Source organism: Phascolarctos cinereus, unplaced genomic scaffold (genome assembly GCF_003287225.1).
Source record: "Phascolarctos cinereus isolate Bilbo 61053 unplaced genomic scaffold, phaCin_HiC Scaffold_2;HRSCAF=192, whole genome shotgun sequence".
Lineage (NCBI taxonomy): Eukaryota > Metazoa > Chordata > Mammalia > Diprotodontia > Phascolarctidae > Phascolarctos > Phascolarctos cinereus.
In genome coordinates, this window is record NW_027555625.1 from 240043191 (window position 1) to 240070114 (window position 26924).

Consider the following 26924-nt stretch of genomic DNA (forward strand, 5'->3'; position numbering starts at 1 on the left):
AATCTTATTTCATATTTATGAGACCAACCCCAAAGATCACTAATTAATAAGAACAATTAGGTTTTTTAAAAATCTCTTCAAAGTGCTAACATTCATTGGTCAACTTTTTTTTCTTTAATCATCATCACTACAAGTAGTTTGAAGGGCTTGAACAGTGAGACATTATAGTCATCTCATTTCGAACAAATGAAATTCATTATTAAGAAGACCTGGATAAGGACTAGAATTCAATCTAGCTCTTCTACAAACCAACTGTGTGAACTTTTCTCTGAAACCTCAGTTTCCTCATCTGAAAATGAAGGATGTGGACAAGCTTCCATAGCTAGCATCCTATGAATAGAAATCCTTATCAACTGGTAGTTTCTTCTGTTGTTCTTAAAAGCAAATGGGATAAATGTGATGACATTTCTTCTTGTTCCAACTTCAAGGTTCATGCAGTTTTTAGCAGGATAAGGTCCAGTCACGTAGCTGAAGGTAAGAGAAGGGCAGAAAGCCAGATTTAAGGCATGATCTCAAACTACACAGATTGTCTTGGCATCAAAAAACTAGCTTAATAGAATTTTTAAAAAACATTTAAACTAAATTTTACTTTTTTCAAATAAAATTCTACCTCCCACCCCCATTGAGAAAGCAAGGAATATAAATTCCTTGCTTTGAACATGTATACTAAAGCAAAACAAATTCCTGTATTGGCCATGTCCAAAATAAAAATATGCTTCAATTTGCACTCTATAACCATCACCTCTCTTTCAGGAAGTAGATAAACTGTTTTACCATGAATCCTTGTGGTGGGTCATTGTATTAATCAAATTAGCAGAGTTTAGAGCTGGAAGGTATCTTAGAAATAGTCACTCTAATTTTTTCAGATGAGAAAACTGAGGGTAAGTGACCCACCCAAATTCACATGGAGGGTATGGAGCAGCATCAGAATTTGAATGCAGATTTTCTAAATCCAAATTTGCTGTACCACATTGCCTATCTGGTCCAGATCCTAGCTCTGTCACTAACTAGAATGATCTTGGTTAAGGAATTAATACTTTCTAGGCTTTAATTTCTTCACTTATCAAATGAAGAGATTGGACTAGATAATCTTTAAGGCAGAAGTGTCAAATTTGCTGGCTGGGATACCCATGAAACTCCTAGACCAGATTAAAATACAATGGGGAAATGTTTAACAAAATAGATTAAAATACAATTTGTTCAATCATTTTTCAATTGTGTCCAACTCTTTATGACCCCATTTGGGGTTTTCTTGGCAAAGATATTAGAGTGGTTTGCCATTTCTTTCTCTAGTTCATTTTGCAGATGAGGAAACTGAGGCAAATAGGGTTAAGTGACTTGCCTGGGATAACACAGCTAGTAAGTGTCTGAGGCCAGATTTGAATTCAGAAAGAAAAGTCTTCCTGACTTCAAGCCCTATGTTCTATTCAATGCACTGCTTAGTTGCCCCAAAATACAATACAACATAGGTAATATTAATTTGAGGTTTTCTAAGCCAATAGGTTGCCCAGAGGGTTCTGTTTCTATTTGAATTTATCACCACTGCTCTAAGGTCTCTTCTAGAATGCCAAGAACCAGTTGGGAGAACTTTTCAGCACTAGGGTTTTGGGAGACCAGATTTCCTTCTGTATAATAAAAGGATTCATAAATATAGCATTGGGAGATTGGAAGCAGCTGATTTGAAACCTGTCTATGGAACCTTTCCAAAGGAAGATTAAGTCCTGCCATGTGGTTTTAAATGGAGTTGGGGGAGGGGGGTGGTCCATGACTTCTGAACATTCTTTCCAAGCTGAAATTCTGTGGTGCTCGTTCTTGATTCACATTTTGGTCTTTAGGAGTTCTCTTCTTAACCGTACAGCAGGGATTGCAATCTGCTGACATGTTATTAATGAAAAAAAAATGATTGTTTCAAATGCCACGGGGAAGGCACTCCAATGGCCCAACTTGAGCTTTATAAAGGCTCATCTTCCCCAAGGAGTTCCTGTCCTCCTGGATAAAATGATAGGGGTGAGCTAGATGATTTGGAAGGCCCCTTCATCCTATGATCCACCTAGTGATTCTATTGTTGGAAATCTACCCTGGGCAGATGGCATACTAGTTGTGTGTCCATGGGCTTCACCTTTCAGAACTTCCCCCCCCACACACACACACACACATGCACATGCACATGCACATGCTCATGGGCACGCTGTCCAGGACTATAAATGACGGAAAGTTGCTAATATCAATCAAGCAGGAATCCCCTACTACCATTAACTCAGATTGAAACAAACAAACAAAAAAGGAACGATATAAAGCAAGTTTAACTGGATTTATGAATAGTTAATACTAATTGCATAATAAATCATTAAAAATTGTGTGGGCGGATATTATTTTTTATCCCATGAACTACTCTAGCTCTCTATTCTCTCCAGTCTGTCTTCTCCCCCTGCACCTGGCTTCAGGAATGGATGCAAATAGGGAGCTGGCTTTCCTTTCGACTCACCCTACCACCACCCCCCCTTTTTAATTCCCCAATTGTTTCTTTGAATACTTGCCCAACAAATGTGCCATATGACAAAGGACTTCCCTTGCATGGGGTAAGGGTGGGGGAGGAAACCCAGCTTTTAGCACAGACCCTTAATGAGCCCTGGAAATACCAGTCAAAATTGGCAAAGAGCATTCTAGTTTCCTGCCAATGTTGTTCAATGAAGTTTTTTAGTTTCAAACAAAGCTCAGCCTTTCAGGATTAGCTGCCAACAGGCAGCTCTTTGTTTTCAGTAAAATTTAAGATTATTGCTGAACTATAAAAGGGAAGAAAGGTGATACTGCTCTGATTGGGCCATGGTAAATCCAGGATTATACAGGGCATTACTTTTTTTCCCCCTCTCTCTTTAAGTTGTTGGCAAATATTGAAGGCCTATCTCACTGACACCTCTGAAAGCAGTGCTTAATGATTTCTGGAAAACCCCTCATGTTTCAGGGTTGTCCTTTTCAAGATAACTATCTACCTATATGTGGATGTATAGCTATCTATACATGTACAGATACACACATATAGGACCCACAGGAATAGAAGCTTGTTTTCCATCGTCCTGTTTGGTATGGAGGGAACCAAATCCCCAAGACTTTGCCCTTGTTTTATTTCCAGGGTTGGAGAGTTGCCGACGAGTGAAGGAAATACAGAACCCAACAACATCATGATAAAGTCCCTGCTCACAAACAAGGCCCTGTGGTGATCTCCCTTGGGCCACTTATCACACTCTTTCAAGCTTCTTAAATTCTCCAAACATCATTTCCCAGCCTCTGTAATCTTCTGTTTTGCAGGAAGGGGGCTGGGGTGGGGGGTGGGGAGGGAGGCCTGATAGGAGAGGAGATAGGCTGGGATGGACTCCCACTTGTTTGAAGTTCTTGGGCACCAGTGTGTGAGAAGTGTGCCTGCCAGTTTTATATGTAGCAAAAAGGAATTCACCCCTCTTCCTAGGCTTCTGGTTATTTTTATGCCAAAATAGAGTTCAGTGTATAAGTTTGGGTAGTTATAGTTCTAAACATCACACCCTTAATTTTAATTCAACTTAATTCAACAAGTTATTCAGCCCCTACCCCAAGAGAGGTAAGGTAATGTGGTAGATAGCACATGAAATCTGAAGTCAGAAGGATCTGGGTTCAAATCCCATTTTGGCTACTTATAGATGAGCTTAAGCAGGGCTCTTATCTTTCTTGGGCCTCAGTTTCCTGATCTGTCAAATGAGACAGGCTGATTAGATGTTTTCTATGATCTTTCTAGATCTTAGCAGTTGCTAGGATTAGCTCCGATTGTTCAACACTAACGAATGGGAGACGGGATGCAAATAATCCAAAACCTTGTATGTTTGGGGGAGGTGAAGGTCGGATCATGGTGGATGTACCCTCCTAATCAAGGTCTATTAGAAAGAGCATTGTATTGATTTGCAGGAATCCTAGGACGAAATTATCTCTGAGATCCCTTCCAACTCTGACATTCTGTGATTCTGTGCTATAGAAATGAAAGAGGAAGAGGAAGGAGAAGAAAGGAAGAGGAGGAAGACAAGGGAGAAGAGGAGAAGGGGAAAGAGGAGCAAGAGGCAGAGAAAAAGGAGGAAGAGGGAGAGGAAAAGGGGGAGGTAGGAGAGGAAAAGGAGAAGAAAGAGGAAAAGAAGATGGAGGAAAAGGAGGAGGAAGGAGAGAAAGAGATCTAATTCAATTATTCCAGTTCCTATTTTCCTCCTAACTCCAGTCCTTTCAAAGGCCTCAGGTGTGAGATTCCAAAAGATTCCTGCCTCACCTACCCATTCTGAATGTTTGACAACATGGGAAAATTCTTCCATGGAAGGAATATGTTATTTCATTCTTCAGCCTTTTCCTCTGACATTTTTTTAGGTGGAGGGGAGGGCTCAGACCTATGATTTTATTGGTGTGGGGAACTTCACTGAGGCAGCTCAGCAACTCATGTGTAACTTATGTCCGGAATTGCCTGGGGCACTGAAAGGTTAAGTGACTGCCCACCTTCCCACAGGGAGCCAGCTCAGCACTGAGACCTTAGCTCAGGAATCAGAGGCCAGACTTCAACCTACCTTCCCAACTCCAAGTCCAGTGGCCTCTTCGAGGCCACTTAGGACCTTAGGATCTCCATTTCATCAGCAATTCCCACTGCCTAGAGTCAGAATCTCATGGCCATGGACAGCCATGCTTCGTTCTAAGTGCAGGAAGCTTTCCAACCCACTGGTGCCATCGAGTCACCAACTTCAAAAGCAGAACTGGAAACTCATCAGCTTGATCTGTTCAGTTTTATTTTTTTCAACCACTCAGTAATAAAAGATCCTGTGGAAACAGTGGGTTAAGCCTAATGTGCCATTTCATAGGTTTGGTTTCTGGGCTGATTTGTCCAGGGAAGATCTGTAAAGATTTGCAGTAAAACCTGACCTTGAGTTCAACCCCAGCTTAATGACTACATGGACTAACAAAGACCCTAGCTTTCCCCAGCTGCTTTAGGGCACCTACCTCTAACCACATGACCAAGTTTCCCAGTAAGTAAACCTCCCTACCCCGAATCAAATGACTGAACCTCCTTACCTAAAAAGCAAATCCTTCCCTCCAAAGAGGCAAGCTCCACTTGGAAATACTTGCAAGGTTCAGGGAAGACCTTTAACTGAGCTTCGATGAGGGCATGGGAGAGAGAGTACAATAAACTCAATCACATGCAAATGAGTTACACAAGTACGGCACACTAGTGGGAGAGCTGGGTTCTGGTATCACCTCTGTCACTAACTGGCTGTGTGACTTTGGGCAAGTTGCTTTACTTCCTCAGGGTCTGTGCCCTTGAGACAAAAATTGGGGGAGGCAGAGGAAGTGCATGTACTGAACCAGACGATCACTAAGAGTCACTCTAGCTGAAATATTCCATGAGAAGCAAGGTGGTACAGTATGAAAAGCAGAGGCTTTGGATTCAAATCCCACCTCCAGATACCTGTGGGATCTTGACCAAGTCTATTAACCTCAGTTTCCCCATCTGTAAAACAAGAGAGAGGCAGGTTAGCCAATATGGCCTTTGTGGTCCCTTCCAGATCTGGATCTATGATCCTATGAACTGGGTTCTGAGTTTTTTTAGAAGACCAAAGGACCAAGAGGTGTTGACCTCTGGCCTTTAGGGCTCCTAATTGAAACCTGTTTCCTAGAAGATTCTTTGGAAGACAAACTCCTGCGGTAGTGGGTAGCACTCCCCCTTGACAGAGAGGTTCCACTCAAATGGCCTCCAGCTGACTAAAAATTGAATTTTCCTAAAGCTGTCTGTGAGAAGTCAATATATCTCTAGATCTCCTCTTCGCTATTAAGTGCATCAGTCTTTTAAAGTCTAACTAAAATGCCTCCTCCCCCGGGAAGCCTTCTCTGACTCCTAAGGATTTTCCCTTCCAAACCTCATAGTGCAATTTGAACATCTGGAATGCACTTATCATGTAATATCATGTACTATAGTCATCTAGGTTCACGTCTTAGCCTCCTACCAAGTGTAAATGCTACAAGAGTAAGGACCATGGTTTATCTCAACTGTGCATTTCTTCCAGTCCTAGGCATAGTGTTCTACACACACAGTAGGTACTTCATTGGTTGCATTGAATTAAGCAGTATTTTCCAATCAGGATGTTTCCTTAGAGACTACTGATTATACAAAAAACTGAACTGTTAGACCCACTCCCTGTCTGGAAGCATTCTTCTGTGAAAGACACATCCTAACAGAAAGGTACACCTTTCCTGGGTGTGCCTGGATATGCAAAGGAGAAACCGGCAAGAAGAATATCTGGGGACTCAAAGGGAGGAGGCCGTGTCCAACTTTCATGTGGTGAAGTCATAGTTGCTGCTGCTACTAAATCAAGGACAGGGCATAGCTTGGACTGATGATATCATGACCAGGTAGGGTTCGCCAGGAGTCAAAAGACATGGGCTCTTATTCTGACTCTAGCATTATCTTACTGTGTAGCATAAGTAAGTCACTTAAATTCTCTAGGCTTCAATTTATCATTTGTAATAAGGACAAAAATACCTCCTTTACAATGTGCTATTGTGGAAAGAGCACTCATCTTAGAGTCAGAAGCCATAAATTCTAGGCCTAAGTCTGGTACTTCCTAGCTGTGTGACATTAGGCAAATTACAACCTCTCTGAGCCTGTTTCTTCCTCTATAAATTGAGAGGCTGAGACTAATTCCTTCCAGCTCCAATTTTCTATGAATTCTGTAAATAAGATACAATGGATAAAAAGGTTTTGAAAAGTATAAAGTGTTAAGGAAATGTAAAGACATTGTTTAAGCATCTTCTGTTCCAGTTTCACAACCCTGCAAGATGAGGCTATCTTCCTCGGTCTGTTAAAGATTTGTAAATAAACTTCTTGTTTCTACAACAAGGGGCAGTTTTCATTTCTTGACCCTTCGTCCATCAGTTCATCTATCACGGCGTGAGCAACCTCGGCCTTCCACTCACAGCGTCATCTGTGTTGGCTCTCAGTAGCCCATATTTCATTATGTGGCTGATGGAGAACGTTACCAAGTGTGAAGAGAGGGCAGCTCCTCCGAGCTGTGAAGGTTAAATGCAGAGCCTCCTGAGTTTATGGGGCAATTTGTCCTCTCCTCCAGGACTTTGGTTACTGCTATATAAATATGTCCAGGGAAGCTGCCCATGCAGAACCTTCCATGCATCTTCACGAGTTTCCCTCCCTCTACTTTCAAGTTTTCTCGGTAACCCCAGGTTCAGGGGATCATCATTTATTGCTCTCAGGCCCTGGGATAAAAACGGGATGTGAGAGTAAAGTTATAGGAGGCAGCTTTGGAAGGAGGGGCTATCCTGGCTCCCAGATCACCTTGGCTACAGCTGGTATCTCTCAGTTCTCCTCCCTGGGCTAGGGGTGATCATAGCTTGAAATGGAGAGTGAACAACCAGGAATGTTTCCCACACTCCCTCCCCACAAAATCCCTGACCTGGTTGTGTCCTACCAATTTTTCACAAGAATAGGGAGGGAAAGATAAAGGAAAGGAGAAGAAGATGGAAGACCTTTAGCAAATCATTTAGTGTATCTGAGCCTCTTTCCTTATCTGCAAAACAAGGTTTACAGTTCTTACCTTACCTTCCTATTGGAGGCTGTCAGGAAAACCTGAATTCAAATCCTACCTTAAATACTTACTCCTTGTGTAACTCTGGGTAACTGATTTAAATGGCCAGCCTTAGGTTTTTCATCTGTAAAATGGAGGTAATAATACCTACCTCCTAGGGTTGTTGTGAGGATAAAGTGAAATGATATAAGTAAAGTGTTTTACAAACCTTGAAGTGCTATAAAAATATTTTGTTGTTCAGTGGTGTCTGACTCTTCATGACCCTATTGGGGATTTTCTTGGCAAAGATACTGAAGTGGTTTGCCATTTCCTTCTGCAGCTCACTTTACAGATGAGGAAACTGAGGCACATTGGGTTAGTGACTTGCCTGGGGTCACCCAGCTAGTTAGTGTCTGAGGTCAAATTTGAACTTAGGAAGATGAGTCTTCCTGACTCAAGGCCCAGCACTTTATCCACTGTACCACCTAGCTGCCCCTTATAGTTCAGCATTTATTTTTGTTGTTGTTTCAGTTGTATCTGGCTCTTTGTGACCCCATTTGGGGTTTTCTTGGCAAATATACTAGAGTGGTTTACCATTTCCTTCTCCAGATCATTTTATAGATGAGGAAACTGAGGCAAACAGGGTTAGTGACTTGCCCAGGGTCACATAGTAAGTGAATGAGGCTGGATTTGAACCCAGGTCCTCATGACTCCATGGCTAGACTCTATCCACTGTGCCACCTAGCTGCCCTATGTAAATATTAGCTATTATTGTTTTCTGTCTAATGCAGTCTGGCCAGACTGTATTCCTTCTCTAAGAGGGTAGAGAGGGAACCAGTGAAATAATATATGTAAAGTACTTCACAAACTTTAAAGGAAGTTTGTAAATGATAGTGATTATTATCAATATTCTATAGAATCAGCTAGAATTATTGATGTCTCCTTAAATACAATCCTCCAACCCTAAATAAATTCCACCATCCCCAATGTGCATTCCTACTGATCTTACTCCTGGTTGGTGTTTTCCGAAGGTGCTTGGGGTCTGTTTACCCTAGATGGGTGCATTTGAAGAAGGCTCCCCTTCCCTCTGTCCTCCTGAACACATGACAATACTATCTACCACCAACTCCTGTGGACACTCTGGCTGGGCCTGTAGTCCTGGATGGGACCTGGAACTTCCAAGGAGGCCCAGAATAGATGACAGTAAAATTGGGTGGCCCAGAAGCTGATTGGCAAATGAATCCTTGTACCCTTTTTTGTATGGCTACCAGATGTTTTTTATGTTACCAGTAAACCCTATAGTTAGACAATGGGTGTGGAAACAGTATTTGTATTCCTTGAGATCTAGAACTGGATGAACTCACTTCTTCAACTGGTGATGAGGATCAGACCAGGTAATGAACATAAAGCCTCCTTGTAAACAGTCAAGCACTCCATGCATCCAGTATAATTATTTTTGCAATTTTTAAAAATTCTATCAATATTCTTTGTTTTATGTCATCTTCATTTCCAAATATATCCCTCCTTTTCCTTTCCCCATCAAGTCAAACCTGGTGACAAAATATAAGAAGGAGAATTAGAGAGAGTGGAAAATAATTCATCAAACTAACCAAAATATCATCTACGAGCGTGTGTGTGTATAAGGAGTACTCCACAACCATAGGGCCCCACCTAAGCAAAAAGGATGAGGAAGTACATTTTCTCCTTTCTTCTGAGGACAAGCTTGGTCATTATAACTATGAAGTATTCAGTTTCAGCTATAATGATAATTATCATTATTATCATTAGTAGTGAGTATTAGTAGAAAGACATGGTCCAAGCTTGGGTATCTTTAGTTAGAGAGATCCAGAGAACTACCTCTGGACTTTTGGGGACAAGTAGGGGAATCTTGCCAGAGAATCCTGACAGGATTTTAGGGTGGGAAATTTGGCGTCTCTGGTCTATATCCAGCACAAAGAGTAAATCAGAGGCTATTCTAGACATTTAATGTTTTCTTCCTTCATAAGAACCACATAACTTGCCTTCATGTTTTTGGGGTATCTCTTAGGCAAATCACTTGCTTCCTGGTTCCAGCAGTACAACGCACAAGGATCTCTATCTTGTCTATCTAAACAGCCTAGAAGTTACTTGGAGAGGAGAATAAGCATTCATAGACCACCGGCCAAGCTGGCATACCAGGAGGGAGGAAGGTCATTCCCCTTGGCCTTCTCCCTCCCAGCTACCCTGTATACATAGCTATGGGCAGGATAGAGAGGGTCTTAAGAATGAGAGCTGAAAGAGAATAAAAAGGTCAATTTGTCCAACCCCTTGTTTTCCACTAAAATCCAGAGAGGGTAAACAGTCTTTCTAAACACAATATCTTATACTTGTGTGTACTCTCTTTTGAATAGATTGAATAGATTACTTGATGTGTTAACTTTTTAAAAATATACTTTTTCATCCCATTGTTAAAGCCAAAGACCAAAGAGTAAGAATCTACTTACCACCTACTAGTGGTAATTTGGAAATAGCCTTAGTAAGTTACTAACAGGAAGAGATAAAAGTCTGAGAGGAAGAAGATAAGAAACAACCAACAGGTTAGAGGAGACTCCTCCAAGAGAGTAACTTTGTGTGTGTGTGTGGTCTTGTTCAGTGTAGCTTCAGGGCCACCCTTCACAGGACCAGAAAAAAAAGAAGAAAATAAAAACCAACTATGAACTATCAGAGCTGGAAGGCGTCTTAAGAACAATCCAGTTCAGCCTTCTCACTTCACAGTTGAGGAGACAGAGGCCCAGAGAAACAAAAGGTCTGGCCTACGGTCATAACTAGTTAATACAAGAGTTAGAAACCAAATATCCTAAGTGACCAATCTGAAGAAACTTCTTGTTGTCATTGTTGTTCTAGGGGATGGGGTAGTGGTGGTGGAGGGTTGGAAAGAGCAACATAGAAAGACAAAGAAGCTCTGAGAAATTTGGGGGTCTTTTTAGGACCTTGTGAAATGATTAAGTATGTACAATATTTCATGCTCTTTCACTTCTGTATTGATCTCTGACATATTCAACAACTTCGCCACAAAGTTCTCCCAGGACTCCTAAAGGGGAGCCAGGGTTTGTACTCTGTAGAACATTTGTAGAAAAAAAGCAGTCAATAATCACAAGATGTGAAAACAGGATCTGCACTGGTGGCAGAAGGAGTAGCGGTATGACATTGATGAGATCACAATTCCAGTGAAAAAGAGAGAGAAAGAAAGAGAGAGAGAGAGAGAGAGAGAGAGAGAGAGAGAGAGAGAGAGAGAGAGAGAGAGAGAGAGAGAGAAGGAGAGAGGAAAAATAAGGGGAAGAAAGAGAAAGGAAGAGAGAAAGAGAAAGGATGAAAGAAAAAGGAAAGGGAAAGAGAGCAAGAGAAAACAAAGAAAAGAAAAAATGAGAGAAAGAAAAAAGGGAGAGGAAGAGAGACAGAGAGAGAGAGAGAGACAGAGAGAGAGAGGGACAGAGAGAGAGAGAGAGAGAGAGAGAGAGAGAGAGAGAGAGAGAGAGAGAGAGAGAGAGAGAGAGAGAAAGCTAGACCATCTCCAGACATTTATTGCTAACCCAAGATGGTCATTAGAGTAATTATAAGGGCTTGAGGAGGTGGATGATTCCTTCCCAGCCCTCTTTCCCTCCCCCACCCCCACCCCAATGACTTCAAGGTAAGAGAGAAAACCCAATAGGACTTTGCCCAATTTGAGTGGGGAAGCTCCCAGGAAGCAAGCCAGGGCAGGCCTCAGTAGATAGGGAGGGAACGTTCTTGTTGCAACTTCACCAGATAAAACTTATATTCAGAGCCCATCCTCCTCAGTAAAATTGTTAAGTAAGCCAACTCCTGGACCTTGCCTCATCTTTCTGCACCCGCCCCAAAGTCTCTCTACCCCCACATTAGCTGTTCCTCTTCTTCCTTATCCCTTTTCCCCTCTCAAGAGAGGATCCTTATCAGTTATTTACACCTCTTTGTGAATGAGTCTGAGGCTCCCCACATGACCCCTAGGGCTATGGATGTTTTAACCTGAGACAGAAGCCTTAAAACAAATCTCTAATTACAGAATATCTGGCCAGAGAAAGCTGAGTGGAGGAGATATTTGGGAAGGAGGGAAGAAACAAGGAATTTTGAACCAGATGGAAATCTTAGAAATTATTTCATTCAACTACACCCATCCCCAACCCCAATTTTACAGATAAGGCAACTGAAGCTAAGTGGGAAAGCCAGGTCACACAAGTAACTAAAGCACCAATTTGAACCCAGGTTCTCTGACTCCAAAACCAGGCCTCTTTCCACGATATATTCCTTTTACCAGTGACCCTGGAATCTCAGCTTCCTAGGTTCCACCTCTACTAGAGGCCTAGGGTTGAAATGGCTAGAACCTTCCTGGGTGTCTTGGGGCAGATTTGGCCCTATAAATCTTGTCTGATGATGTTCATTCTGCCGCTGGGATGGTCTTTCCCACATCTGTTTTTACTTCTCTGCCCAGTTCTGGAACCCCATACTGGCTGTCTCTCTGGGGGTGGGTAGCAAGTTCTCCCCAGAAAGACTGAGAAGGAAGCCCCTCAACTGCAGCCCCATCGGCCCCGGTCCTGTTAGAACCAGAGCAGTGGCTTAGGGTCTCCCTTGTTGTTAGGGAAACTGGAGCTGCAAATGTTCTCAAGCAAAGAAATGTTTTCTGAGATGCTAAGATAGTCATTGGTGCCTATTACCTGTCCTGGTATCCCTCTTTCCAAGGAAGTAGCCTGTAATTTCACCCTTGAGAATTTCCTCTCTTGATAAGAGGGGGTGGAGGTGAGGAGTGGGGGGGGGGAGGCAACTGAGACTGAATGAAGGAATTTATCCTAAGCCTATCTTGTACTCCCACCAAGCCAGAAAATAGTCCTCTTGGGATCCACTACCGACATGATATTCTTTTGTTTACTGACACTCTAATAAAATCTAGATGACTAACGAAAGTCTCCAGACCTAAGAAATAAACATCTTTCAAAAGGATATAAGGAGGTTGGCAGCTTTTCTAAGGCAGTACAGTGTAATGGAAAGGACACAGGGTTTGGAGTCTGAGGACCTTGGTTAAATCACAGCTCTGCTCTGTACGGCCTGTGTGATCTTGGGAAAAGTAAAATATTCTCTGGACTATAGTTTTCCTCAAGTGGGAAATGAGAGAGTTAGAAATCTCTATTGCTCCTTCCAATTCTAAATCCTATAAACCCCTATATGTGTGGTATAGTTGAGTACTAAAGACAGATGGGAAGTGTGGAAAAAAAATCCAATCCAATCCAATGCAAATCTATTAATCTGTTATGTGCCAGGAGCTATGCTTGGCATTCCTGTACCTCCTACCAGAAGGGCAGTAAAGTTTGGTAAGCCTGGAAAGGTAGACTGTAGCCATACTGTTAAGGGCCCAGCAGAAGAGTTCATATCTCATTCTAGAGTTATTGAACACGAGAACGACTTGCTCAGACTTGTGCTTTAGGAAGATTATTTTGGTAACTGTTTGGAGGATGAAATGGAGAAGGGGGAAAATGGAAGCCAGAAAACCAACTAGAAGGCGATTGGAATAGTCCATCTGAGAGCCTGAACTAGGGGATGGCAATGTGAATGGAGAGAAGGAAATGGATGCAAGAGAAGTTGGGAGAGGGGACATTGACATAATGCAGCAACCTCTCAACTACGAAGGAGATGGAAAAGGAAGAGTCGGGATTGCCTCTCCTGGGCACCTGGAAGGAAAGTGGTGTCCTTAACAGACTGAGGAGAGTTTGGAGAGGGAAGGGTGGTCTGCAAGGAAAACAAAGAGTTCCATTTCCGGCATCTTGAATTTGTGATTCCCAGGCATCTGTCAGATAGCCAGCCAGTAGTTGATGATGGACCTCCGGAATAGGATTGACTATCTAGATCTGAGAGTCATTTGCACAGAGATGTGAATTGAAGCCATGGGAACTGATTAGATCACAGATAGAAGGTGGTATAAAGAAAGAAAAAGAGAGAACCCAAAACATAGTCTTAGGGGATACAGACACAGAGGGGTCAGGAAATGGATAATCATTCAGCAAAAAAGCCTGAAAGGTGGTGGGCAGACAGGTAGAAGAACCAGGTGAGAACTGAATCCTGAAGACCCATGGAAAAGGAAATCTTCAGAAGGGGTCAAGTATCAAATTTTGAAAAGAGGTCAAGAAGACTAAGAGTTGAGAAAAGGATTGGTAAAAAAATAAACAAACACAAATCTGTGATCTGTTTCTGAATGAATGAAAGAAAATGCATTTATTAAGTGCTTTCTGTGTACAAAGCATTATGCTAAGTGCTGGGGATACAAATAGAAAATCATGCAATGGCTACTTGCAAGGAACTCACATTCTAATGATGGAAACCACACGTATAGGAAGTTTCAGCTACAAGCCCAGTAAACCTTAGGGTATATAGCAGCAAAGCAGATGGTAATGCATCTTCTTTACTTGCATTTCCAATGATAAAACCATATTTGTTTCTGATATTGAACTATTTAACAGGACTTTGGTGGCTAGAACTTAATTGTTTTTTCTCTTTTTAAAATTAATTATTATTATTTTTTTAATTTGTGGAATAAAACAAGCCATTTCTTTTTCTGGGTCTTCAGTAACTGCAGCTACTGAGGAGATAGGACTGCAAAGCCTCAAGGGTAACCAGGTCACAATCCCAAAAGCGTGGCTTCCCTGAAGGATGATGACAGGGGCTAGGATGTGCTGCTGTTCCCAACAGCCTCGTGCATGGGGTTTCTGAAGAGAGATGAAGGGAGAGCTGGTTTTGGTGGTTTGGCCCTGGTGACATGCTGGTCCCTACTTCTCCCTCAGTGTTCTTTGGCAAAATGTTTCAGCAGAGATATTTGTAGTTCTCTTATGATGGAATTTCTATTATAATATTATGTTTATTTATTATGTTAGCTTCAGTAAGACCATAGTATCATAGATTTAGACCTGGGGGAAACCTTACAGGCCATCAGGTCCAATACCCTAATTTCATAGTTGAGGAAACTGAAGCAGACATAGGTTAAGCAACTTAGCCAAGGTCACAAAGCTAAGGCATCTGAGGCATAAACTAAACTCAAAGTTTTCCCAGTTCTGAGATCTGTATCTGATCCTATACCTTGATATCAAGGACATGTTTGTGAAAAAATGTTAACTAAACAGGAGAAGAAATGTAGCACAATGAATAGAGAGCTGCCCTTAGATTCAAGAAGACATGGATTTGACTCTCGCCTCTGGCACAGACTGGCTTTGCTGTCACCCTGGGCTAGTCACTTACTTCTGAATACCCCAGGCAACTCTCCACAACTCTGAGTGCGGCTATATACTCACAGAGGACATTCCTCACTAGGAAATTCCCTATCACGATATATCCATGTCTTATGCATCTATTGATCGATTGTGCCTTTCTATATCTTCCATAGAACATCTACCTAAGACCTTCCTTTGGATCTTGTAACTGTTCATCTTTTTTTAATTAAAAAAAATTGACTACTTAGAGTAAAATAGAGCTTTAATTGTTCCATTCCGGAAAGACATTCCCCATAACCATACAAGGATTATACAAGATTCTTTGATAGGTGGAACCACAGAAATAACTTCCTTCAATGTTCCTCTGACTGGCCATACCAAGTAAGGCGCAAAAAGAACAAATAACATTGGAAATGGAGTCCAAGGACCTGGGATCCAAGCTTTCCTCTGCCACTTACATGACCTCGGGGAATGTGATCAACAAAGGTGTTCCTTATAGTCCTGAGGAATTCTGTATGGATGGGGAGATTTTCCAGGGGTTGTGAGTCAATGAGACTGGTTGGACTGGTTCAGTCCAAGGAAGCAACCATACTAAAGTTTAACCAATCCTGAGATAGGTTCTTCCCTGCCCCCAGCCCTGGACCCCACTGTTGACTGCTTTTACATTGTGGTACTGCTAGAGTTAAGTTTCCTGAATCCTTACCCCTCATTCCTCATTTTTTATTAGGCATTTCAGAGACTACCCCATCTCATTGGCTCACGCTACCCCACTGGCTATGGGACAGGCTCCTATTAATGCTACATCAGCTCTTTGTCTAAAAAGTCTATATACATTTGAAATCTGTATACTGGAATTGTGGAAGGGGAGTGTCGATGTCCAATTCACTGTTAGGTCAGCAAGAGGGGAAGGGTTCTGTGTATCTTGTCAGCTGCTGGGATAGGATCCCAGATCCATGTCAGTAGGTGGGAGGGTCTGTGAGGGGCTCAGTCAGGGTTCAGGGTAGATGTCCAAGCTACTGCAAGGAAGGGAAGGGGTCTTAGGAGGATGGGAGGCTCCTACTTGATTTCTGAGCATGGTTTCTGAAATCAATTTAAGGGGCAAGGCTCTTAGGTTTCAGACTCAGTGCCTGGGGCCTAAGACAGTCTGTAGATGGTGCCCTGTGTGACTACATTGGGGGTCCGTGTGTCACAGCTGAAGGTCAGGCTTTGCCCCTGAGCCTCTGACGACAGGTCAGGTGCTGGGGTTGTGGGGTCTGTTTAAGTATGGGGAGGGGTGGAGAGAACAGGCTGGGTTACAAGTTAAGGTCATTATCACCAGTGGGGCAGGGCTTCTAGGAGGGATATTATTGGAGTCCTTGTCAGTTCAGAGCAGCTGCTAGGAAGCCCACTGGACAGCCACAGCCAGGGCTTGAGGTGGAGTCAGAGGGTGGGCCAGGGTCCTAGTGATTAAAGGATAGGGAGGGGGGGTGGGGTGTCTGTGTCATTGGATGTTTGTGTAATTGACTTGTAGATGATCAGTACTCAATATATCCATCCCCAAGCCAGTCTAGGGATTCCTAAATCCAGTCCCAGGCAACTCAAGGAAGGAATCCTTTCCTGCCTCAAATGATAGCTAAGAAGACAGAGAAGTCAGGGCAGCTGGAGGGCACACTCTTAAGGCCCACCCTGCACAGTGAACTTCCTTAGGGCCTAACAAAGGTGATTAATCCTGGAGGCAGCTACTGCCAGTTCCCCCTAGAGTCTAAGTCCAAAGCCCCAGGGTGATCGAGGTATCTAGGCTCTTCTCTCTGCCACCCAATGGTCAGGCAGGAAGCTGGCTAAGGCCAAGAAGAAGCTGAGAGGAATGTCCTTGAAGGTGGAGGGGTAAACTCCAAGTGGGAAGGGGTTAGGCTCTAGGGTAGCATTACTAGGGCTCCATGAGGTTTCTAGGGCAATCCCTTTGCATGGAGGAAATCTCCTTGAAACAACAGGGGTGGGAAGGGAACAGTCAGATGGATAGTTTTCCAAGTGGCTGCTGGAGAAGAGTCATCTTTATGGAGATGATAATTGAAACTATTGGAGGGTATGAGATCACCAAGTGAGAATAGAGAGAGAGAAAAGAGAAGAGGCCCCAAGAGAGAACATCAGGGCAAACTCACCATTAATAGGTGTGATTTGGATGAACATCCAAGAAATTAGATCGAGAAGGAGCCTTTAGACAAGTAGAAGGAGAATCAAGAGAGATCAATCAGTGTCCCAGGAACCCAAAGAGAAGAGAATATCCAGGGGAGAGAAAATGTTTATCAATGTTACATGCTACAGAGAAGTAAAGAAGGATAAGAACTGGGAAAAGGCTATTCCATTTGGCAATTAAGAGATCACTGATAATTTTAGAGAAAGCGATTTCAGTTGACTGCTGCGGTCAAAGCCATTTTGTAAAAACCATACAAGGGTAGAGGCAGCCAATGTAGACTCCATTTTCAAAGAGTTTAGTTGAGAAGGGGAGGAGATATTTCTTTATCTTGCTATTTTATTTTTATTTCTAATAGTATTTTTCCCAAATTTTTTCAAGACAATTTTTAGCATTCATTTTTACAAGATTTTGAATTCCAAATTTTCTCCCTCTCTACCTCTCCTCCCCTCTTCCTAAAATGGTAGGTAATTTGATATAAGTTACATATGTGCAATTATTAAAACATATTTCATATTAGTCACCATTGTGAAAGAAGAAACAAATCAAAAGGTGAGGAGATATTTAGAACAAGAGCTATCAGGGATGGTAAGATCTAGTGAGGGTAGATGGATATATCTGTAGGGAGCAAGAAAGGAACCAGTAGATAGGGTGAGATTGAAGATAAGAGAAAGAAATGGGATAAAGTGGGGACAATTTACTGGATAAGATGGGAGTTAGATCAAAGGTTCTTGCTTTATCAAGAAGGCCCACCCCTTCAGCAGAGATGGAAAGAAAGGAGTAAAATCCAATTCAAGTCAACAAACATTCATTAAGGTCCCAGTGCTGGGTGCTGGAGATTCAAAGATATGTGACATTGTTCCTGGGGAGTGTGAGGGGTGGCACAGAGAGCAGGAAGATAGTAATGTATAATACGAGGGAAAGTGTGATAAGTGAGTACAACTTGAGACATCTAAAGCAGAGTACATTGAGAAATTTGAGGAAAAGGTAATTAAGTTGCTAGGCTCTGCCTATTTTGTATATGCATAAAGCTGTTCTGGGGCAGTGAGGTGGTGCAGTGGATAGAATTCTGGGTCTGGAGTCAAGAAGTCTTGAGTTCAAATGTGGCCTCAGACACTTACTAGCTGGATGGCCCTGAGCAGGTCACTTAACCCAGTTTGCCTCCATTTCCTCATTTGAAAAATGAGCTGGAGAAGGAAATGGCAAACCATTCAGTATCTTTGCCAAGAAAACTCTAAATGGGGTCATGAAGATTTGGACATGACTGAAATAACTGAACAGCACCAACATAATACCTACTACAACGAGGTTGTCAGTCCGTTAATAGGCATTTATTAAGCATCTACTACGTGTGTGCTAAGTGCTGAGATTAAAACTAAAACATAGTTCCTGCCTTTGAGGAGCCCACAGTATTATGGAGCATGCAAACAGCTATACATGAACAAGATAGATACAGGATAAATTGGAGATTATCAATAGAGGGAAAGCACTAGCATTAAGGGAAATCAGGAAAGGCTTTTCATAGAAGATGCGACTTTAGCTGGGACGTGAAGGAAGCCAGGAGACAGAGATGAGTAGAAAGTATTCTAGGCATGAGGAAGAGTGAGTGTGAATGCCCATAGTCTGGAGATTGAGTATCTTGTGCAGGGAATGATAATAAGGCAGCTAGTATCACTGGATTTCTGAGTGACAATGGTTGGGTGAGTGGGGCTGGGTCCTTGGGAAGAGGGAATAAGGGATAAGAAGACTGGTATGCACTTTCTAGTCCGTGGAAACCATAAAGCCCAATCAAAATGTCGGCTCCTGTCATTTTTATCAACTACTATTATTAACAAATGTTTGTTGAGTGAACGAATGTGAAAATGTAAATTAATAACATTATTATCAATCAACCAATGGATGAATGAAAGAATAAAAAAGCAAACTTACCTCCTTGACTCTACTGGTAGTGAGGACAAGTCAGAAAATCCACCCTCAAGGTTATTGAGGGTTAATAAGAGAAAGAAGGGGTAAACTCAGAAAAGTGCTCTATCAAATTTGCATATTTTTATTTTTTTTAGTTAAATTTTATTTTATTTTCAATTCTGATTCTCTCCCTCCTCCTTCCCTTTCCCCTTCCACTACCCATTGAAAAGGCAAGGAAAACAAAATTCATTGTAAATATGTATAGTCATGCAAAACAAATTCCTGCATTAGCCAGGTCAAAGAGAAAGGCAGGAAGGCAGGAAGGCAGGAAGGCAGGAAGGTAGGAAGACAGGAAGGAAGGAAGGTAGGAAGGAAGGAAGGAAGGAGGGAAGGAAGGAAAGGAGGGAGGAAGGGAGGAAGGGAGGGAGGGAGGGAGGAAGTCCATCAGCTTTCTATCTGGAGATGGATAGCATGTTTCATCATGAGTCCTTTGGCATTGTGGTTGGTCATTGTGTTGATCCATTACTAAGTCTTTCAAAGTTGATTATCTTTGCAATACTGCAGTTACTATATAAATTTTTCTCTTGGTTCTGCTCACTTCACTTTGTATCAGGTCATGCAACTCTTACCAGGTTTTTGTGAAACCATCCCCTTCACATTTCTTATAGCATAATAGTATTTTATTACCTTTCTATATCATAACTTGTTCAGCCATTCCCTAATTGGTAGGTGTCTCCTTAATTTCCAAGTCTTTGCCACTACCACACACACACACACACACACACACACACACACAAAGCAGCTATAAATATTTTTGTACTTATGGTTCCTTTTCCTCTTTCTTTGATCTCTCTGTGGCATGGAACTTAGTAGCAGGATCTCTAGATCAAAGGGTATACACAGTTTAAGAGCTTTTTGGGCATAGTTCCAAATTGTTTTCCAGAATGGTTGGATGGTTCATAGCTCTACTGATAGTGCATTAGTGTACTTGTTTTCCCATAGCCCCTACAGCATTTGTCATTTTCTTTTTTTTTTTGTCATCTTAGCTGATTTGATGAATGGGAGGTAGTACCTCAGCATTTCTAAAATTTGTATTCCTCTGATTATTAGTGATTAAAATTTTTTTATGGCTATTGTTAGCTTAGATTTCTTCCTCTGCAGACTGCCTATTCCTATTCTTTGACTATTTATTAATGGCTCTTGTTCTTGTAAATTTGACTCAATTCCCTATATACCTTAAAAATGAGATTTTTACCAGAGAAACTTGTTGTGAAGACTCCCCCCCACCATTTTCCTGCTTTTCTTCTAATTTTAGCAGCCTTGGTTTTGTTTATGCAAAAACTTTTTAATTTCATGTTATCAAAATTATCCATTTCATCTCCTGTGACACTCTCAATCTCTTATTTGGTCATGAACCTTTCCCCTCTCTTTAGATCTGACAGGCAATTTCTTCCATACTCCACTAATTTTCTCATGATATCACCCTTTAAGCCTAAGTCATACATCCATTTTGTGCTTATTTTTGTGTATGGTGTGAGATGTTGGTATATACCTAGTTTCTTTCAGACTACTTCTTAGTTTTCCCAACAGTTTTTGTTAACAGTGAGCTCTTGCCCCAATAGCTAGAAATTTGAATATCTTTCAATTCAACACAGCAAGCATTCATTAAACACCTACTTTGTGCAGGACACTGTGGTGGGTGCTGGGGATAGAAAGACAAAAGTGAAATAATTTAATCCCTCAAGAAATAACATACTAGTAGGAGGATAAAATATATATTTATTAATTCATCTCTGGTAACAAGGGGATTATTTCAAGGAGCTCATAGCTTTCCATCTATATTCCATGAGGAAAGCAAACTTTTCTAGAGTGTGTAGAGGAAAGAGGGAAGAGGGAGTGAGAGGGCAGGTGGTAATGAGACCTGGGACTTTTTACTGAGAAGAGTCAAGTCAGAGTAAATATGTCATTATTTTCAGAGTGATATGTTAGCTACACTCCCCAAGGCTGATGGGCTTTTAATTGCTTTGTCAAAAGCAAAGATATTTGCTAACTGTGACCTAAAAGGTGTTTATATTTCCTCCAACATTATCTTTTAATCATCTTTGCAGAGTCAGTGTGTTTCAATTCCTGCAGATAATCTGTTAGTTTTATAGGGCAGATTTTACTCCTACCAGAAAAATAAAACAAATGCATTGAATTACGTGGGGAGGGGGAGTAGGAGATCTGTTTTTGTTTCATACTCCTCTTTTTTGTTGTTTTTGGAATTGCCTGGGGGATGATTTCATTCTTTCATTGGACTGCTGCTCTTCCTTGTAAAAACTGGTCTTTTTTTTTTTAAGTGTCTGGCAAATAGTCCCTCTTGCCACTCATGCCTCCTCTCTGCCTCCTTCCTGGTTTCCTTGGCTTCCTTCAAGTCTCAGCTTTTCAGCTTTTCCCACTTCTTAATCTTAGTAAATTCCATTTGAGATTATGCCCAGTTTTTCCTGTCTATCTTATTTGTATATAGTTGTTTGCATGTTGCCTGCCCCATGAGCTTTTTGAAGACAGCTACTGTTTTTTGCCCTTCTTTGCATCTCCAGAATTTAGCATAGTGCCTGACACATAGGAGGCACTTAATAAATGCTTGTTGACTTGACTGCTTCAGTGTCAAAGAAACAGATATATGATTTAGAGTTTTTAGAAGGAAAAAAAAACTTGTTATGCATTTTTGTGCCTTTTTTTAAACTGTGAATTCTTCAGAAGACAGGATGATTATTTTCCCTCAAAAACTGATTTGTTAGTCAGATGATAATCTGATAACAGAAAGAATCCTCAGATTTGCAGTTTGAATTTTGGTTCTTTCTGTGTGATTTTGGACAAGTCCTCTCCTCTCTCTGGTTTTCTGTAAAGTGAGGGCGAGTGTCCTAAATGATCCCTAAGGTCCATTCCAGCTCGAAGTCCTATGATCTTATGATATATATGTGTAATGGGGTAACTAGCCAATGAGGGCTCAGTCCTTAGAGCAGGTGTAAAGAGTGAACCCCAGAAAAATATGGAAAGGCTTGAACTTCTGAAGGAAGAGATTATCTACTCTCAGAGAAACAGAGAATAAATAAGTACAGTGCAGTCTTACATAGATGCATATGAATGCATATTTCTATATATGAGTATGATTAGAGATATCTAAGTATATGTATGTGCAAGTATATGTATGTATGGGTATATATGTATGAATATGTATATCTTTGTGTATATATGTATGTATGTATATCTGTGTGTACTATATATATATTAAGCACAGATATGTGTGTATATGTATATGTATATATATATGTGTGTGTGTATGTTTATGTGTATATGTACATATATACATACATACATACATACACACATACACACACACACACACACACACACACACACACACACATATATATATATATAAAATCCGTGCTTCATTGTAGTCTTTGGTGGGGGGAAAGAATGAAAAAAAAAAACCAAGTAAAAAGTACACAGAAAAGAACAAAAGAAAACTTACAAGTAAGCAAAGAAAAGATGGACCGCTCTCAACACAATGCATAGCATTTATAACATAGGCTTTCTTGAAATGGAAATTTATTGCTGTATATTTTGAATCCTCTCATGTTCTGCTGTGTTCATGGCAATGCTTTTTTTTCTTTTCTTATTTTATATTGTTTTAGTATTTAAGTTCATTTCTTTTTGTCTTTTCTTATTTTGTATTTGAGTTTTAAAATTTAAAAGTTGACAAGAAAAAAATAAGTCCCAAAGGATTGCTACATACTTCTATGCAGGAAACGTCAAGGAATATGAAAGAAAAAAGTATGTAGTTATTAGGGGTGTGTTTTGAGAATTTTTTTCTTTACTTTTCCTATTTTCCCTCAAAAAGAGAAAGTTGGATTCATCAGCAACATTTATTGAGGTCTTATGATTCAAGACTCAAAGGGGGAAAATGATTAGAGAAAATAAAGTTCTCTATTGCATCCAACAATCAGTAAGCATATATTAAGCAGTTACTATGTGCTAAGTACTGGGGTTTCAAAGAGAAATATGAAATAGTCCCTGCCTTCAGGCGGCTCACATTCAACATGTACGTGTATAGATTAACTACAAGGCACATACAAAGTAGACCCAAGGTAACCTTTGACGAGAAGGCACTAGCAGCTGGCAGGGCATCTGTGAATTTATATAGCCTCTGTCAGCTTTTACCATAAAGTTAACATAATCTTCATTTTTCTGACTGATTGGGAATCCTCACTGCCTGCTGTAAGTATGAACGTGTAGAAAGATAAGCTCCAACAGGAGGTGGCTCCATTCTTTGAGAGACTTCTTTAGAAGTCTTGAGAGACTTTGAATCTTTGAGAGACTTCCTTAGCTTCCTTAGAATCTTAGGATTTTAGGCCTGGAAGAAACTTGAAACATCAAATCACATAACCTTTTTACTGTACAGAGGAAGAAACTGAGGACCTGAGAAGAGAGGTTACTTCATAGGATAATAGATTTATGGTCAAGTTCATCAATTCCACCCTCACCTAATTTTACATATGAGGAAACTGAGGCACAGAGAGGTTAAGTTGCCAAAGGTTATAAGTATTATGGCAGGACTAGGACTGCAATCTAGGCTTTCTGACGTTCTTTCCACTGAAGCATATCACTGCCTCATTATTTATTCATTCATGCATTCATTGGTCTCTCCCCTCTCTAATCTAATCTTCATACAGCTTCCAAAATAATCCCCCTTGTACATGTCTGACTATGTCACTCCCCCTGCAAAAATGGCCATAGTTGCTTCTTATTGCCCACATGAACTCCTTCAGCCTAACATTTAGAGCCCTTCCCAATCCAGCTCCCATCCATTTTTCCAGCCTTTTCCCCTACTTTATTCTCCTTCATACACTCTATGTTCCAGTCAAATAGGATTACCCTGATCACACTCTGCATTTCTACAGGCTGTTTCCCTTACCTAGAAAGCACATCTTTCTCCTTTCTCCCTCTTTGAATCCTTCTCTTCCTTCAAGGACCAGCTCCAAATGCTTCCATGAAGCCTTCCTTGATGCCCTCTGATGAAAGCAGTCTCACCTCAAATTTTCCCAGAGCATTTCCTTTAGATATTTTCTTTTGGCCTCCATTACAATAAATTATGTCTTTGAGAGCAGGAATAACACCTTTTTTTTTCATTTTATCTTGCCTTGGGGCCTCTATCTAACTAAGGTAGGTTGGGTGAGGTAATATGGATTGTCTAGGGATCTTTACTTCTTCTTTCTCTTCTTCCTCCTTCCTCTTGCTCTTTCTTTGGAAGTTTTGTTGCTTTGACCAGCTCAAGGTCAACAAAGGTGGACAACAGTGATGGGGCTAGACTGAATCAGCCTGTGTTGTTTTTACACAATAGGTACTTGCTGAATGTTCGCTGTTTCACTCTGAATTCATGAACACTTTAAACAAATATTTATGGAGTACCTACTGTGTGAAGGCAGTATGCTAGGTGAGGTCAGATGTTCCTATCTGGCAAATCCTAATCTAAATGGATCCAGCTTCATGCAGTGGCCAGACTACTGTATCAAGGCATGAGAAGCTTTGATTCTAATTCCAACTCAACCACTTACTAGCCATTTGATTTCTAGAAAGTCCCTTCTTTTCTGGACCCATAAATACAGAAAAATCAAAACTGACCAAGTTTAGCTCTGAAAAAAAAGTAAAGAAAATGTACTTCTTACCTTCATTGCAAAGAAAGACCTTCACTGTTGGAAGACTTTAAGTTCAAATCTGGCCTCAGACACTTACTAGCTGTGGGACCCTGGGCAAGTCACTTAACCCTGTTTGCCTCAGTTTTCTCATCTGTAAAATGAGCTGGAGAAGGAAATGGCAAATCAGTGCAGTATATTTGCCAAGAAAACTACAAATGGGGTCACAGAGATTCAGTCATGGAGAATCAGACATGACTGAAATGACTGAATAATAGCTCTGAGGGAAAAAAAAGGGAAAGAAAATGTGCCCTTTATCTTCATTGCAAAGGTGGGGGACTTTGGGTGTGGGATGTTGCGTATCTTCAGTGATGTGTTAGAGCCAGGTCTCTTGAGCAGATTGTTAAATTTTCAGTGTGAGAATTTACAGTCTGAAAATTGGCAAATGCTTCAAATTAGAACTTGGTTTATTGTTTTATAGATTGTCTAGATTAAGACACTGATGGAGAAAATGTAATAAAGTAAATCAAACTTAAAAGTAGGTTGTGTGTACGTGTTTTTCCTTCCAGAGAGTCCATTACTCACCATTTCCTAGGACATCCCTGCATATCCTGTCAGAAAAGGTCAATGTATTAATTTGTTTGGCCAATTTTTTTCATTTTTTAAAAATCCTTTTAAAAATTTATTTTTACAAGGAATGATTCCCTGGCTAGGATTAAGAAGAGAAATATATTCAGAAGTGAATGTGCTGTTAAAAAAAGATATCCATAAAAATAGATATAATGGTTAGATAGGGATAGTGCTCCCTCCCTAAAAGTTTACTTTGGGTTCCATGTGAAAAGACTTATTCATAATATTCTGGAGGTGAAATTGACTTCTCTTGAGCAGTGAGACCATTAAAAGGCAAAGTGAACCAATTAAATGACTGTCACCTGTTTTTGAGGGAAACTGATGAAACCTTTAAAAATGAGGTGTATGGCGTGTGGAACCAGAAAACAACCGCAAGCCACCCAGCTTATTAACTTGGCATGATGTGAGCACCCATGAGGTAGCCTTCAACTTTAAAGTGACATAAAAATATGGGCTTTATAATTTCCACCATTTAATGAATTGTTCTGAGGGTCATTTGTAATTTTTCTCTTTCTGAACGCAGATTTCTCTGTGTTAAGGAGGTGAACTTGGGTTCTTGTAGGCTGTGCCGGGGAGAGTGAACTGGGTAAAGTCTTATAAAGCCAAAAAGCCTTCATATATAGACCAGCAGCAGATCATGTGTCTGTCATAGAAAAAGACTTCTTCAATGTGGTAAGCACCAGGACCCTTCTATCCTAGTCTCTCAGTAATTTTGTTACTGTTGCTCAGTCATTTTTTTTAATCCATGTCCAATTCTTCCTGACCCATTTGAGGTTTTCTTGGCAAAGATACTGGAGTGGTTTGCCATTTCCTTCTCCAGCTCATTTTACAGATGAGGAAACTGAGGCAAACAAGGTTAAGTAATTTGCTTAGGATCATACAGCTAGTAAATGTCTGAGGTCAAATTTGAACTCAGATCTTCCTGACTCCAGGTCCAGTGCTCTATCCACTGTGCCACCTATCTGCTCTTCAATAATTTTACAAACCAGTAAAGGCTCATTTCTTTTTGTTGTTGTTTTAATTACTAGATTGTGATTGAATTTGTATAGGCCTAGAACAGCCAGTGAAAAAATGCCCTCTACCAATACAGATCTGCACCTGCTGTGCAATTTGTAGTCTTAGAGAGTTGCCTGGGCTCTGAATGTTTAAGTGACTTGCCCAGGGTAACAGAGCTAGTATGTGTTGGAATAAGGACTTGAACCTGAGTCTTCCTGACTCTGAGACCAGATCTCTATCCACTATAACACTGTCATTCATTAACTTTCACAATGGCTCTTTAAACTTGAGAACAAATAAGGAGACATGCTCCTGAGGATGCTTACTCTTAGATGTTTACCCTTAGATGTTAACCCATTCAAATCAGTAGCATGTTATTTCATCATTGACTCCATCCAATGTCATGATGAAAAAACAATGACCAGGAGCCTACTAGGCAACAAAGGGTCAAGATGAAGTTACTAGGCCATGACTGTAATGTTCCTATGCATCTGTACAGACTACAGTTTTCAAAGCACTTTTACATTCATCTCATCTGCTACACAAAACAACCCTGGAAGATACACTAAAGAGGTCCGGCCTCCTAAAAGAATATCGTGATCTAATAGTTAGGAAAAAGCTTCAAGGTCATCTAGTTCATCCCTGACCAAGAATCCTCTCTACCATATCACTCACAAATGGTCATGCCAAAGCAGCCTGTTTCTTTATGGGACAGCTCTAGCTGTTG